Consider the following 16,774-nt stretch of genomic DNA (forward strand, 5'->3'; position numbering starts at 1 on the left):
CACCTTTTGGGGGGGGGCTCATAGAATTGGACCCCCTGGTCCAATCGTTTTGAAACTTGGGGGATACTTTGGGGAGAGGCACTAGATGCTGTACTAAAAATTTGGTGCCTCTACCTCAAAAAACAGCCCCCCCAGAGCCCCAGATACCCGCGGATCAATCCTCCATGATTTTCTATGGGAATAAATCTCCATAGGGAATAACAGAGTTCCCAGCAGACATTTCCCTCCCCTACCCCCGCTTTCTGATGACCCTGAAGCAGGGGTAGGGCTTCCAAACCGGGGGATCCCCTGCCCCCACCTGGGGATTGGCAACCCTATCTGACAGTTTGTTACTGGGAATTGAAGTCAGGAAATAATATGTGTTGCCGTGAAGACAGAGTCCAATGCTCCTAACTTTTCTCTGTTAGCCAATATGTAGATGGACTGCAGCAAGGCAGTAGAACGCAACAGGGATGTGCTAATTGCCCTGTTTCACTCGAGGCTTCAACGAGCTCTCCTCTGCACAGGAAAGCTCCTATCCAGCAGCACAAAGCTTCCTTGGTCTCAGAGGGGCCGGCTGGACTCCGACATTGCTCTCGGGCTGGAGTAGTTTCTCTTTTGCACTTTGTGTCACACTGTAATTTCTATGAACAATTACATATAAATAACTGAATTTCTAAGGATTTGAGGTTGTTAGGGTTTGTAGACTCTTTCGGGCTCAAGTGCCGTGTTCTACTGGAGAAAGTTTTTCTTCCTGACATTTCGTTCTCGGCTGCGGAGAACATCCTCAGTGGCGTTGCAGCCGGAGCAGGCGCTCTGACCTTCTTGGCTGCTGTGCATTGAGTGAGGCCAGGGCTGCTGGAGAGCTGCTATTTCTAGGCTGGAGGGGGTGTGGTGAAAGGGTAATAGGTTTGTGGATGTGCCCATTGTTTGGTGGGGCTTCCTGGAAGTGTAGTGGTAAGGAAACTGGCTGTTGAATGTGACCATTGTTCTGTGTTAATTGCTAGGAGGGTTGGAAGGGGTGTGAAGAAAAGGAAGATGGTTGTTGACTGTGCTGATTGTTCTGTGGAATGTACTGGTTGTTCTGTGAATTTCTGCAATTTATAGTCTGTAGGGTGTTTTGCAGAGCTGGATACCAAGACTGGTGGATGGAAATGCCTTCTTCCTTTCTGTTAAAGTTGTGCTGGTGTTTGTAAATCTCAACAGCGTCTCTGTCCAGGCGGGTGTGATAATGTGATTTGAGGTTGCTTTAACGTGCATGCCCATTGGCTCCCCCCCATCCTATCTTTTCACGTTACTCCGTTTGGTTGCTGTGGTGGAACCGGCCCGATTCTGCCTTCAGACCCGGTCCCGTCAGCTCCCTATTGAGTCGCCAACTCCTGGAGGGAGCTATTTCTCCTCCTGCCCCTTGGGCGCGCTGCCACCACCTGCTCAGTCTAGGGGTTCAGATTGAGAGGAACAGGACTCCCAATCCCCCTCTCCAGCTGTGAGGCCAGGCCTCCAGGTCCTCTGCCACCCTGCACTTGGGTTTCACAGAGACCTCAGCGCTTCTTTGGGGCACCCCTGGAGGATTGGCACCTTATCCAACTGCATGCCTTCCCCCCTTCACCTGGGGCCCCCTTCTTAACACAGCGTGGTCTAAAGCGGTCTGGGGATCTATGTGGTACAGAGATTGACTGTCAGCATTTAAACAGTAAAAATATATTTATTTAAAAAGAGAAACGGATAGGAAAAGAAAAACAAAACTAAAACAGTTGCATTTAAAAAGTTAGCACAGCACAGCACAGCCCAGCAAACAGCATGACAAAGGAAAGGTGTTTATAAACGCTTTCTACTGTCCCTGGTCTAACCTTGTCCTGTCTTGAGAATTACTTACTTGGTCTGCCTGCCTGGGGGCCTCCCAGGCAGGAGCCTCCATTGCTCACCACATGCTCGCTCGAGCCCCAGTTCAAATCTGGCTTCTCTTCCTGCCTAACACATGCAAGGAACAACAGCACTTCCTGCCTCTCTAGGAGATTTCCCCCCTAGCGTTGTTGGTTTGGCTCTGGAAGGGAGGGGGGGGGTGAGGGGAAGGCTACAAAGCCTGCTGAATGGATTTACTGATCCCTGCCTTTTTGGATGAAGCACCAACACTCTAAGATGGCGTTTCTCCACAGTTGCTATAAGCTCCAGGTGGGGCCTGGATATCTCCTGGAATTACGACTGATTTCCAGACCAGAGAGATCTTTCCCCCTGGATGAAAGGGCTGCTTGGGAGGGCGGGCTGTAGGGCATTATAACCCCTCAAGGTCCTTCACCTCCCCAAATCCAACCTTTCCGAGGTTCCACACCCAAGTCTCCCATAATTTCCCAACCTGGAGCTGGAAAGTTTAGTGGGTTTGGGAGAAGCTCCCCCCAATTCTCCCCAGAGTTGCAAGACTTCCAGGTTTTGTGGGGCTTCCCTCACTGGTCCACCTGAACTAGGTGAAAAGGCACATCTTGGCTGCTGGGGCAAGGTCTCCCCCCTGCCGGTCATCTGGCTGGCTGGATACCCCACTGGGAACTGGCAAACCTACTGCTGTTACCAGATTTTTAAAGAATCTGCACAGCCAGTCAAATTTCCAGCGGCCAATCAGAACCCCTGCAGGGCAAAAGCCTCACCTGGCCATGCCCCCTTTTAAAAGAAGTAGGAGACTGCAGATTTATACCCCACCTTTCTTTCTGAATCAGAGCAGCTTACAATCTCCTTTATCTCCTTCCCCCACAACAGACACCCTGTGAGGTAGGTGAAGATATTGGATTTATATCCCGCCCTCCACTACGAAGAGTCTCAGAGCGGCTCACAATCTCCTTTACCTTCCTCCCCCCCACAACAGACACCCTGTGAGGTAGATGAAGATGTTGGATTTATATCCCGCCCTCCACTCTGAAGAGTCTCAGAGCGGCTCACAATCTCCTTTCCCTTCCCCCCCCCCCCCACAACAGACACCCTGTGAGGTAGATGAAGATGTTGGATTTATATCCCGCCCTCCACTCTGAAGAGTCTCAGAGCGGCTCACAATCTCCTTTACCTTCCTCCCCCACAACAGACACCCTGTGAGGTAGGTGAAGATATTGGATTTATATCCCGCCCTCCACTCCGAAGAGTCTCAGAGCCACTCACAATCTCCTTTACCTTACTCCCCCACAACAGACACCCTGTGAGGTAGGTGAAGATATTGGATTTATATCCTGCCGTCCACTCCGAAGAGTCTCAGAGCGGCTCACAATCTCCTTTCCCTTCCTCCCCCATAACAGACACCCTGTGAGGTGGGTGGGGCTGAGAGAGCTCTCGCAGAAGCTTCCCTTTCAAGGACAACCTTTGCAACAGCTATGGCTGACCCAAGGCCATTCCAGCAGCTGCAAGTGGAGGAGTGGGGAATCAAACCCGGTTCACCCAGATAAGAGTCCATGCACTTAACCACCACACTAAACTGGCTCTCCTTAATGGACACCAGGAAAGAAGAAGAAGAAGATATTGGATTTATATCCCGCCCTCCATTCTGAAGAGTCTCAGAGCGGCTCACAATCTCCTTTACCTTCCTCCCCCCCACCCAGAACAGACACCCTGTGAGGTACATGAAGACATTGGATTTATATCCCACCCTCCACTCCAAAGAGTCTCAGAGGGTCTCACAATCTCCTTTCCCTTCCTCCCCCACAACAGACACCCTGTGAGGTGGGTGGGGCTGGAGAGGGCTCTCACAGCAGCTGCCCTTTCAAAGACAACCTCTGCCAGAGCTCTGGCTGACCCAAGGCCATCCCAGCAGGTGCAAGTGGAGGAGGGGGAATCAAACCCGGTTCTCCCAGATAAGAGTCCGCTCACTTAACCCCGACACCAAACTGGCTCTCCAGTGTTGGGGGGCAACCCTGATTATGCCTTGAAAATGCTCAGCTCTCCATAGTGGAAGAGTATTTAAAGAAGGGGCTGTGATGGACCAATGAAGGTGCCTTTGGCAGGGTGCTACTCTCCAGCCCCCCCCACCTCACAGGGTGTCTGTTGTGGGGGGGGGAAGGGAAAAGAGATTGTGAGCCCCTCTGAGACTCTTCGGAGTGGAGGGCGGGATATAAATCCAATATCTTCATCTACCTCACAGGGTGTCTGTTGTGGGGGGGGGGGGAAGGGAAAAGAGATTGTGAGCCCCTCTGAGACTCTTCGGAGTGGAGGGCAGGATATAAATCCAATATCTTCATCTACCTCACAGGGTGTCTGTTGTGGGGGAGGAAGGGAAAGGAGATTGTGAGCCGCTCTGAGACTCTTCGGAGTGGAGGGCAGGATATAAATCCAATATCTTCATCTACCTCACAGGGTGTCTGTTGTGGGGGAGGAAGGGAAAGGAGATTGTGAGCCGCTCTGAGACTCTTTGGAGTGGAGGGCGGGATATAAATCCAATATCTTCTTCTTCTACTTCAGACCAACACGGCTGCCTGTTTGGATCTGTGTGTGTGTGTGGATATTGCAGAGCGTTCTCTTTTGCAAGGGCCACGAGGAATGAATGGAAGTCAATCTAATGAGCGTCATTAGATCTCAAAGCTCCCCTTCTCGTTCATCCAAGCAAATAAGTTGATTTCAGGCCAATTTAGCACATTTGGATTTTCTCCTGGTAGTGTGCCATGACAGTAATTTGGATAATTATTTGCATTTATTGGTCTCTTGCACATGATAAATTCGACAAGTTTAGGGAATTTATATTGAACTCTTTTGCACTGATGCATTTTAATGTGTGCATTTAAATGTTATGGTGGTATTTACTTAGTCAAATTAACGGTTTATAGCATCAGTGCAGGAAGTCACTGTATATGTGCCAATTATTGGAACAGCTTATAGCGGAAAAACTTTATATGTTATGTTATATGTTACGGACCAGCGAAGGTGCCTTTGGAGGGCGCTACTGCTTCAGACCAGCACGGTTGATAGAGAGTGATTGACATCTGAAACCAAAGGACTGTGCATTTTCCGTTCACATCGACGTTTGAAGGGCTTTCTGGCCTTCTCACACCGCCCGCAAAGCCATTCCTGACTCGACAGGAAACTTTCCCCCACCCCCCAAAAAACACGAGAGTTTGTTGCCGGCCAAATGGACAACTTGCCTTTCCCAGAAGCTCCGACCGCCAACGTGTTCAGCATGACTTCCTGAGCAGGTGGAATGTTGGTGAACATTCCGTGCCATCAGACTGGGTCAGTCAAGTGGTGCCAGAGGCTGCAATGGCCTGATAAAATATAGATTGCTTTTTTGTTTTGTTTTGCTGGAGGCAACGGCCTAGGGTTGCCAAGTCCAATTCAAGAAATAGCTGGGGACTTTGGGGGTGGGGCCAGGAGACTTTGGGGGAGGAGCCAGGAGACATTGGGGTGGAGCAGGACCAAGATCGTGACAAGCATAATTGAACCCCAAAGGGAGTTTTGGCCATCGCATTTCAAGGGACGGCACATCTTTTAAATGCCTTCCTTCCATAGGAAATAATGAAGGATAGGGGCACCTTCTTTGGGGGCTCATAGAATTGGACCCCCTGGTCCAATCGTTTTGAAACTTAGGGAGTATTTGGGGGAGAGCCACCGGATACTATACAGAAAATTTGGTGCCTCTACCTCAAAAAAAACAGGGCCCCCAGAGCCCCAGATACCCGTGGATAAATTCTCCATGATTTTCTATGGGAATAAGTCTACAAAGGGAATCATGAGTACCCAGAAGACATTTCCCACCCCTCCCCTTTCTGACAACCCTGAAGCGGGGGGAGGGCCTCCAAACCGGGGGATCCCCTGCCCCCACCTGGGGATTGGAAACCCTACAACGGCCTCAGCGATGGATGGGAAGATGAGAACTGGGAATAGTACTTGTGGGTGCCATGGGGGACTGGGAAAGGACTTCAGAAGCCCTTCCCTTCATCTCCTGCGGTTTGTTAAACTGGACAGACCACGAGCTAGCATCAAAAATACTGAGAAGCTATTTGCTACTAAGTTCTGACACCAGCGTAGCCGGGATGCCTCAAGGCAGATGGCTCTGTTGCAAGGCTTTTTGGGGTGACAGGAACTCCTTTGCATATTAGGCCGCCACCCTCCCCCCCATGTGAGCAATCCTCCAAGACAGAGGTGTCGAACTCATTTATTACGAGGGCCAAATCTGACATAAATGAGACCTTGTTGGGCTGGGCATCGTAGAACGTAATGCCAGGTAGCAGAGATATAAACTTTATAAAGCAGGAGTGGCCAATGGTAGCTCTCCAGAATGTTTTTTTTACCTACAACTCCCATCAGCCCCAGGCAGCATGGCCAATGGCTGGGGCTGATGGGAGTTGTAGGCAAAAAGCATCTGGAGAGCTACCGTTGGCCACCCCTGTTATAAAGGACAAAGATAAACACAAAGTTTTTTAAAAACTTAAAATAAAACCTGATTAAGAACATAAGAGAAGCCATGTTGGATCAGGCCAATGGCCCATCCAGTCCAACACTCTGAATCACATAAGAACATAAGAGAAGCCATGTTGGATCAGGCCAATGGCCCATCCAGTCCAACACTCTGTGTCACATAAGAACATAAGAGAAGCCATGTTGGATCAGGCCAATGGCCCATCCAGTCCAACACTCTGTGTCACATAAGAACATAAGAGAAGCCATGTTGGATCAGGCCAATGGCCCCTCCAGTCCAACACTCTGTGTCACATAAGAACATAAGAGAAGCCATGTTGGATCAGGCCAATGGCCCATCCAGTCCAACACTCTGTGTCACAGAAGAACATAAGAGAAGCCATGTTGGATCAGGCCAATGGCCCATCCAGTCCAACGCTCTGTGTCACATAAGAACATAAGAGAAGCCCTGTTGGATCAGGCCAGTGGCCCATCCAGTCCAACACTCTGTGTCACATAAGAACATAAGAGAAGCCCTGTTGGATCAGGCCAGTGGCCCCTCCAGTCCAACACTCTGTGTCACATAAGAACATAAGAGAAGCCCTGTTGGATCAGGCCAGTGGCCCATCCAGTCCAACACTCTGTGTTACATAAGAACATAAGAGAAGCCCTGTTGGATCAGGCCAATGGCCCATCCAGTCCAACACTCTGTGTCTCATAAGGACATAAGAGAAGCCCTTTTGGATCAGGCCAGTGGCCCCTCCAGTCCAACACTCTGTGTCACATAAGAACATGAGAGAAGCCCTGTTGGATCAAGCCAATGGCCCCTCCAGTCCAACACTCTGTGTCACATAAGAACATAAGAGAAGCCATGTTGGATCAGGCCAATGGCCCATCCAGTCCAAAACTCTGTGTCACACAGTGGCCAATATATGTGTGTGTGTATACACACACAGAGACACACACACACATATATATATACTGTGGCTAATAGCCACTGATGGACCTCTGCTCCATATTTTTATCCAATCCCTTCTTAAAGCTGGCTATGCTTGTAGCCGTCACCACCTCCTGTGGCAGTGATAATCACCCTTTGGGTGAAGAAGGACTTCCTTTTATCCATTTTAACCTGACTGCTCAGCAATTTCATTGAATGTCCATGAGTTCTTGTATTGTGAGAAAAGGAGAAAAATACTTCTTTCTCTGCTTTCTCCATCCCAAGCATAATCTTGTAAACCTCTATCATGTCACCCCGCCGTCAACGTTTCTCCAAGCTAAAGAGCCCCAAGCGTTTTAACCTTTCTTCATAGCGAAAGTGTTCCAAACCTTTAATCATTCTAGTTGCCCTTTTCTGCACTTTTTCCAGTGCTATAATATCCTTTTTGAGGTCCGGTGACCAGAATTATACACAGTATTCCAAAAGAGACCGCACCATCGATTTATACAGGGGCATTATGATACTGGCTGATTTGTTTTCAATTCCCTTCCTAATAATTCCCAGGATGGCATTGGCCTTTTTTACTGCAATCGCACACTGTCTTGACATTTTCAGTGAGTTATCTACCACAACCCCAAGATCTCTCTCTTGGTCAGTCTCTGCCAGCTAACACCCCATCAACTTGTATTTGTAGCTGGGATTCTTGGCCCCAATGTGCATTACTTTGCACTTGGCCACACTGAACCTCTTCTGTCACGTTGACGTCCACTCCCCCAGCCTCAACAGGTCCATTTGGAGTCCCTCACAATCCTCTCTGGTTCTCACCACCCTGAACAATTTAGTGTCATCTGCAAACTTGGCCACTTCACTGCTTACTCCCAACTCCAGATCATTAATGAACAAGTTAAAGAGCATGGGACCCAGTACTGAGCCCTACTGCACAAATTCTTTGTGGGACTTTTTATAAAGTACTTTTAAGGTTGTTCTAGATGTCTAAAATGTCCTGGTCAATGACTTTAACAAAAAACTAAACTGAAACTGAAGCAATTGTTGGTCTTAAAGGTGCTCTCTTTGTATATCTCCCGTGGGATCCATTGAGCTGGGCAAAGGAAGCTCTGGCTCTTTCCTTCCTTCCCCAGGAGACCAGGAGAGGAAGGAGCCTCAGCCAACAGAAGGCAGAGAGGTTTGGCTAAGTCGCTCTGTTGTGCAATTGAGAGAGCCTGGCAAAGCAAGCTGTCCTTCCCCCCCTTCCTCCCCAAGGGAGGAGCCTCAACCAATGGAGAAAATAACGTCTTTGCTCTGTAGTTTCTGTGCGATTGAGCAAGCCTTGCAAAGCAAGCTGGGATGCAGAAGGAAGCAAGAGAGAGGGAGAAGGAAGCAGACAACAACCAGTTGGTTGGGGACTTGATAAGAGCCCTCCAGGGGCCTGATTTGGCCCACGGGCCACATGTTTGACACCCCTGATGCAAGAGCTTACAGGGCCTACTGTAAGCTCTTGGAGGATTGGCTACATGGGGGGGGGGGGGCGGGAAATGTAGCCTAATATGCAAACGAACTCCTGCTACAAGAAAAGCCCTGCTCTGTTGGAATTTAGGTTGTTCCAGGAAGTGTATTTACCAGACTTGCTCAATAATAATATACTTCTCTGTGTTTGTTTGTTTTTTGCACAAGGAGGGGTACCCTATTCCCTGCCATTTTCTGGCCAATTTAATTCCCCCCCCCCCTCGCTCTCCCTGGTGCTTTGATCATCTGCTTTTGGGGTTTTACTCCCAATGTGGCTGCTGATTGCTTGCTGGGTGGCATTGATCTCTTTCATTGATGGCAATTAGTGTTCCTGTTCTGTGACATGATGGGAAAGGATTTCTGAAGGCCTTGGCTTTTGTAGTGTGAAGAGGTTGTTTTCTGGCTTTTTGCACAGAATTTTCTTTTTTGATCCTCTGAAGAGGAAGAAGAAGATATTGGATTTATATCCCGCCCTCCACTCCAAAGAGTCTCAGAGCGACTCACAATCTCCTTTCCCTTCCTCCCCTACAACAGACACCCTGTGAGCTAGATGAAGATATTGGATTTATATCCCACCCTCCACTTTGAAGAGTCTCAGAGCAGCTCACAAGCTCTTTTATCTTCCTCCCCCACAACAGACACCCTGTGAGGCGGGTGGGGCTGGAGAGCGCTCTTACAGTAGTTGCCCTTTCAAGGACAACCTCTGCCAAAGCTATGGCTGACCCAAGGCCATGCTAGCAGGTGCAAGAGGAGGAGTGGGGAATCAAACCTGGTTCTCCCACATAAGAGTCCGCACACTTAACCACTACATCAAGCTGGAGGAAAGCCATGAAGCAAAATGGATGTATTTAGGTTTGAATTCAGCTCTTTTGTCTGATGCCTTGGGAGGTCTTGATTAGAACTATCCTTTGCTTCATTCTAGAGCCCTGTGGCGCAGAGTGTTAAAGCTGCAGTACTGCAGTCTGAGCTCCCTGCTCACAACCTGAGTTTGATCCTGGCGGAAGCTGGTTTCAGGTAGCCAACTCTAGGTTGACTCAGCCTTCCATCCTTCCGAGGTCGGTTAAAGGAGTCCCCAGCTTGTTGGGGAGAAAGTGTAGATGACTGGGGAAGGCAAGGGCAAACCACCCTGTAAAAAGTCTGCTGTGAAAACGTTGTGAAAGCAACGCCACCCCAGAGTCGGAAACGACTGGTGCTTGCATAGGGGACCTTTCCTTTTTCCTCGCTTTGTTCTGGGCCAACTACTAGGGTCGCCAGGGGTGTTCCCTCTAAGCTGAGTTAGTGTGAGCTAGCTCACAGGTTTTTTTAGCCTCTGGTTCACACATTCTTGTCTTAGCTCAAGGGAATATGGCCCCGGAGCAAACTAATTTATGCAGTAGGTCACAACTTTAGTGCCCGTAGTATAGGGTTGCCAAGTCCAATTTAAGAAATATCTGGGGACTTTGGGGGTGGAGCCAGGAGACATTAGGGGTGGAGCCAAGATCAAAGCTGTGACAAGCATCATTGAACTCCAAAGGGAGTTCTGGCCCTCACATTTAAAGGGACGGCACACCTTTTCAATTCCTTCCTTCCATAGGAAATAATGAAGGATAGGGGCACCATCTTTTGGAGCTCATAGAATTGGACCCCCTGGTCCAATCTTTTTGAAACTTGGTGGGTATTTTGGGGAGAGGCACTAGATGCTATACTGAAAATTTGGTGCCTCTACCCCAAAAAACAGCCCCCCCAGAGCCCCAGATACCCGTGGATCAATTCTCCATGATTTTCTATGGGAATAAATCTCCCTAGGGAATAACAGAGTCCCCAGCAGACATTTCTCTCCCCTTCCCCCGCTTTCTGAGGACCCTGAAGCAGGGGGAGGGCCTCCAAACCGTGGGATCCCCTGCCCCCACCTGGGGATTGGCAACCCTACCGTAGTAGCTCACAAATTTTTGCTCACAAGACTCCATAGCTCAGAGGGAATATTGTCACCAGTGAGGCCTGGCGATCTTTCGCTTTTACAACTGGTCTCCAGCTGGCAGAGATCAGGTACCTGGGAGAAAGTAAGTGAAGAAACACCTGAGTAACAATAACACTTTTACACAATGTAGTGTATAGGCCACCTGCATTGATCAAAATGCATGCATAGCAGTAGTCATCATTAGTGATTTATAAACTGCTCCTGATACTAAATCCACTAAATACACAAATGCTGATACTAATTTATAAACCACAGCTGGCAGAGATCAGAGAAAATGGCTGCTTCGAAAGGTGGATTCTATGGCATTGCACCACGGTTGCCAAGTCCAATTCAAGAAATATCTGGGGACTTTGGGGGTGGAGCCAGGAGACTTTGGGGGTGGAGCCAGGAGCAAGGGTGTGACAAGCACAGTTGAACACGGAAGGGAGTTCTGGCCGTCACATTTAGGGACTGCTCACCTTTTTAAATGCCTCCCTTCCGTAGGAAAGCATGAAGGATAGGGGCACCTTTTGGGGGGCTTTTTGAAACTTGGGGGGTACTTTGGGGAGAGGCACTGGAGGCTATGCTGCAAACTTGATGCCTCTGCCTCCAAAAACAGCCTCCCCAGAGCCCCAGATACCCGCAAATCAATGCTCCATTATTTCCTATGGGAATAAGTCTTCCATAGAGAACAATTGAGTGCCCAGCAGTCATTTCCCTCCCCTCCTCCCCCCCCCCCGCTTTCTGATGACCCTGAAGTGGGGCGAGGGCCTCCAAACCAGGGGATCTCCTGCCCCCACCTGGGGATTGGCAACCCTACATTACACCCTGCTGAGGCCCCTCCCCAAATCCCGCCCTCTCCTAGCTCCGCCCCCAAAGTCTCCTGTTGTTTTCTGACACAGACCTGGCAACCGTACCTAATGTTGTGGCTTAGGCCGGGTCACCCTTGCCGCTTCCATTGGTGAATCCAACATCTCAAAGCCTTGTGGGAGCCAGTGCTGCGGTTAGAGTGTGGAGGAAGGCTTAGGACAATGTGGTGCGTGTGGGCACAATAGTGCCCACCTTGCTTTATGGCTAGGGTTGCCAAGTCCAATTCAAGAAATATCGGGGGACTTTGGGGGCGGAGCCAGGAGACATTGGGGCGGAGCCAGGAGCAAGGCTGTGACAAGCATGATTGAACTCCAAAGGCAGTTCTGGCCATCACATTTCAAGGGACTGCGCTCCCTTTAAATGCCTTCCCTCCGTTGGAAATAAGGAAGGTTAGGGGCACCTTCTCTTGGGGCTCACAGAATTGGACCCCCTGGTCCAATCTTTTTGAAACTTAGGGCTTTTTGGGGGGAGGTGAGGCGTCAGGAGAGCCAGTTTGGTGTAGTGGTTAGGTGTGCGGACTCTTATCTGGGAGAACCGGGTTTGATTCCCCACGCCTCCACTTGCACCTGCTGGAATGGCCTTGGGTCAGCCATAGCTCTGGCAGAGGTTGTCCTTGAAAGGGCAGCTGCTGGGAGAGCCCTCTCCAGCCCCACCCACCTCACAGGGTGTCTGTTGTGGGGGAGGAAGGGAAAGGAGATTGTGAGCTGCTTTGAGACTCTTCGGAGTGGAAAGCGGGATATAAATCCAATATCTTCTTCTACCTCACAGGGTGTCTGTTGTGTGTGTGTGTGGGGGGGGAGGTAAAGGAGATTGTGAGCCGCTCTGAGACTCTTCGGAGTGGAGGGCGGGATATAAATCCAATATCTTCATCTACCTCGCAGGGTGTCTGTTGTGTGTGTGTGTGTGGGGGAGGTAAAGGAGATTGTGAGCCGCTCTGAGACTCTTCGGAGTGGAGGGCGGGATATAAATCCAGTATATTCATCTACCTCACAGGGTGTCTGTTGTGGGGGAGGAAGGTAAAGGAGATTGTGAGTCCCTCTGAGACTCTTCGGAGTGGAGGGCGGGATATAAATCCAATATCTTCATCTACCTCACAGGGTGTCTGTTGTGGGGGGGGGGAGGTAAAGGAGATTGTGAGCCGCTCTGAGACTCTTCGGAGTGGAGGGCGGGATATAAATCCAACATCTTCATCTACCTCAAAGGGTGTCTGTTGTGGGGGAGGAAGGGAAAGGAGACCGTGAGCCGCTCTGAGACTCTTTGGAGTGGAGGGCGGGATATAAATCCAATATCTTCTTCTTCTTCTTCAGATGCTATGCAGAAAATGTCGTGCCTCCTCCTAAGAAAAACCACGGCCCTCTCGAGCCCCAGATACCCACCGATCAATTCTCCATTATACCCTATGGGGAAATGGTCTCCATAGGGTATAATGTAGTGCCCAGCAGACATTCAACCCCTGCCCCCCTGCTTTCTGATAACACTGAAGCGGGGGGGGGGGGCTCCAGACCAGGAGATCCCCTGCCCCCCCCCCAACTGGGGATTGGCACCCCTAGGACTGATTTGGGTAACGGAGGATGGGTAGGATAAAAACCCGATGGCGAGATTGGCCGCCGCACAAAACTACAAACGGATTCCACCCCGCTGCGACTGCTTTTCTATGGGGCTCTGTCTCTGCCTGGAATGCCTTGGCTGGTGTCGCTCCGTGAGGTTTTGCTCCGGATTCAAGAGTTTCCCACACTCGGTGGACTTATGCTAATTTGTCCCGAGGCTTTTCTGCACGATTCTCTGGCTCGGATCCGATGCCCAGTACATTTATACGACCCCCTTCCTGCGTGAAACCCCTCGGGGCTTCATTAAAAGGCCCTGGTCGGGCACGGCTGTTCCATCTTTGCCTCGCTACGAGCGCGGCATCTCTCTCGGGCCTTTTCCTAGAGACCGTTTCTATGACTGAAGCGTTTCATATGCAGGGATGGTCCCTTTCTCCAGTATCTCTTGGCGTTCAGCTGCGATCTGAGCAATGAATGGAGCTTTTCTTCCTGGGATACATGGATATGAATATAAGCTTTACAAACGCACTCCTCTGTGGATTCCTGAGCACACCGGGATCTTGCGTCTGTTCCCCTAACTGCAGTCTGGTGCCATCGGTTGAGGACGCCTTTTGCTTCCTTCAGTGGAGCTGATGGAGCTGTTCTATAAGTTGCCAACCTCCAGGTGGGGCCTGGAGTTCTCCAAGAATTGAGCTCCTGATTATAGCACTCAGTTCCCTTGAATGGCTGCTTTGGAGGGTGGTTTCTTTGGCTTTCTACCCTGCTGAGGTTCCTCCTCCCCTTGAACACCACTGGAGAGCCAGTTTGGTGTAGTGGTTAAGTGTGCGGACTCTTATCTGGGAGAACCGGGTTTGATTCCCCACTCCTCCACTTGCAGCTGCTGGAATGGCCTTGGGTCAGCCATAGCTCTGGCAGAGGTTGTCCTTGAAAGGGCAGCTGCTGGGAGAGCCCTCTCCAGCCCCACCCACCTCACTGGGTGTCTGTTGTGGGGGAGGAAGGTAAAGGAGATTGTGAGCCACTCTGAGACTCTTCGGAGTGGAGGGCGGGATATAAATCCAATATCTTCATCTACCTCACAGGGTGTCTGCTGTGGGGGAGGAAGGGAAAGGAGATTCTTAGCCGCTCTGAGACTCTTCGGAGTGGAGGGCGGGATATAAATCCAATATCCTCATCTACCTCACAGGGTGTCTGTTGTGGGGGAGGAAGGGAAAGGAGATTCTTAGCCGCTCTGAGACTCTTCGGAGTGGAGGGCGGGATATAAATCCAATATCTTCTTCTTCTTCCCAGAATCTACCCCAAATGTCCAGGAATTTTTCAAGCCAGAGTTGGCAACCCGACAGCACTGCATATGTTATCCTGCCGCAGTGCCAAATGTGCAGCCCAAGGGCCAGATCAGCCCCCCCCCCGGAGGGCTCCTATCAGGCCCATGAACAACTCACTGTCATCTACTTCCTTCTCCCTCTCTTCCTTCCTTTTGCAAGCTTTGCCAGGCTTTCTCAATCGCACAGGAGCTACAGAGCAAAGCCTCTATTTTCTCCACTGGCTGACCAGCGCATGAAACTACTTATGTACAAAAGTTCACAATGCCCAGCCATTTCATTTTTTCCCCTGGGTCCTAGGCTCAGTGTGAATGCACCAAGAGAGTCTGAGGCTTTCCCCTAATGTTGTCTCCTGGCTCTAGGATTTAAAGATTTAGTGCAGGGGTGTCGAACTCATTTCTTATAAGGGCCGGATCAGACATAAATGAGACCTTGTCGAGCTGGGCCAAGTCGTGTCAGGCTGCGCCACACCATGTGTGTACCTATTTAAGATTAGGTAGGTAAGGTATAAACTTTATAAAACACAAAGATTTTTTTTTAAAAAAAACTTGAAATAAAACATGCTTAAAACATTAACACTCATTGGTCTTAAAGGTGCTTTCTTGTTTTTCTCCCATGAGATCCAGGGAACTGGGCAAAGGAAGCTCTGGCCTTTTCCTTCCTTCCCCAGGGGACCAGGAGGGGGAGGAACCTCAGTTGGTAGAAGAAAGAGGCTTGGCTAAGTAGTTCTGCTGTGTGATTGAGCAAGCCTGGCCGAGCAAGCTGTGATGCAGAACAAAGCATGAGAGAGGGAGAGAAAAACAGATGACAGCCAGTTGCTTGGGGGCCTGATAGGAGCCCCCAAGCGATTGGGGGAAAGCATCATTTTTCAGCACAAGGATTTTAGCTGCCTGCCATAGCAGACTGAAAATTAGTCACTTGTGATTCTTCAATGTAACTGGTTTTGTAGGAGCGCTGCAAATGCGCATGCTAGGTGTGACAAGGCTGGGGAGGGGCTTCTTCCCTGTTAGTGCTCAGGCAGGCATGGGCTTTCTCTTGAGTAGTAGGGGGAAGTGATCCTCGCCTGGGGGCAGGTGGAGGTCGAAAGCAGAACCGGGAAGACGCAGCCGAGGCCTGCGGTCCCCCCACCAATTTTTTTTTCACCTGGGCCCCACCACCCCAAATTTTCTGGCTACGGGCCTGGCCAGATTAGGCTGTCCCCACATGACATCAAATAGAAAAACAATTATTTGCATTAATTTTGCTGGCCTGAATCATTCTCCCTCGGCGGAGCACTATTTTTTAAGTTGATAATTTTGTATGGCCCGCAAATGATGTGCTAAATAATCCATATGGCCCCTGACAGAAAAAAAAGGTTCCCCACCCCTGTCGTGAACCATGAAACTAAAAAATAATAATAATATAACACAACAGAACAGTCACTTTTCTGACTACTTCCTTTGGAGTCTTTGCAGTCTTACTGCGACGGGACTTCTCAAGTTTTCAGATCCTTCCCTTTGAAAGCTAAAAGCCCACTCAAAAGGAGAGGCCATTTCTGCTGCTGGGAAGGTTGCCATGGGAAACTTTCCGAGAGTCTGCCTTTTTGTTAAACAAATCCAGCGAGAATGCACGAAAGCAGGTGTCAAGGGCAAAGAGGGCTCTAGATAATCATCAGAAACCCAGCTGAGAGAACTCAGACATTGGATGTCTCCAGATCGAAGATTCGGAGAAGTGCCAATTGAAAGGGCAGCTCTATAAAGATGCAGCCGGAACATCCAAAGGAACAAGAGACGGGGACGTGTCAATTTGAGAAGGGCTTGAATGAAGTCTGGCGCAAGGTGTATGATTCGGGGGAAAGGAGCTGATATCAGTACAGCGGAGGCAGACGGAGCTCAGTCGCTGAATGAAAGGGAAACAGAATTTCTGTTAGGTTTGCTGATATCCGAAGCTTGTCTCGTACAATGTGTTGTAGCAGCAAGATTACACAAATTGGCATTTGGCAAGATTACACAAATTGGCAAGGAGAGGCGTTGCTAGGCACTGGAAAAGAGCAAGATTCTGGTAGCATCTTAAAGACTAACAAAATTTGTGGCAGCTTTCATGAGCCACTAATCACTTCTTCAAATGCAGACGGAATGTGAGTCCATCTGTCTTATAACGCGAGGAGTGGAGTGATTTCAGATGCCGAGTGACGTTAGCAGGCAAATGACAACAGCAGGTGAATGACGATAGGAGGCTTGATTGGGTTAGGTGTGATATGCAGGCATGGAGAAATGAGCATTGGTAATGAGACAAGAAACCGAGGTGTCAGACAATGGAACTTCAAATCAACCAGACTCCATTGGAT

This window comes from Heteronotia binoei, chromosome 10 (genome assembly GCF_032191835.1).
Source record: "Heteronotia binoei isolate CCM8104 ecotype False Entrance Well chromosome 10, APGP_CSIRO_Hbin_v1, whole genome shotgun sequence".
In the NCBI taxonomy this organism is placed as follows: domain Eukaryota; kingdom Metazoa; phylum Chordata; class Lepidosauria; order Squamata; family Gekkonidae; genus Heteronotia; species Heteronotia binoei.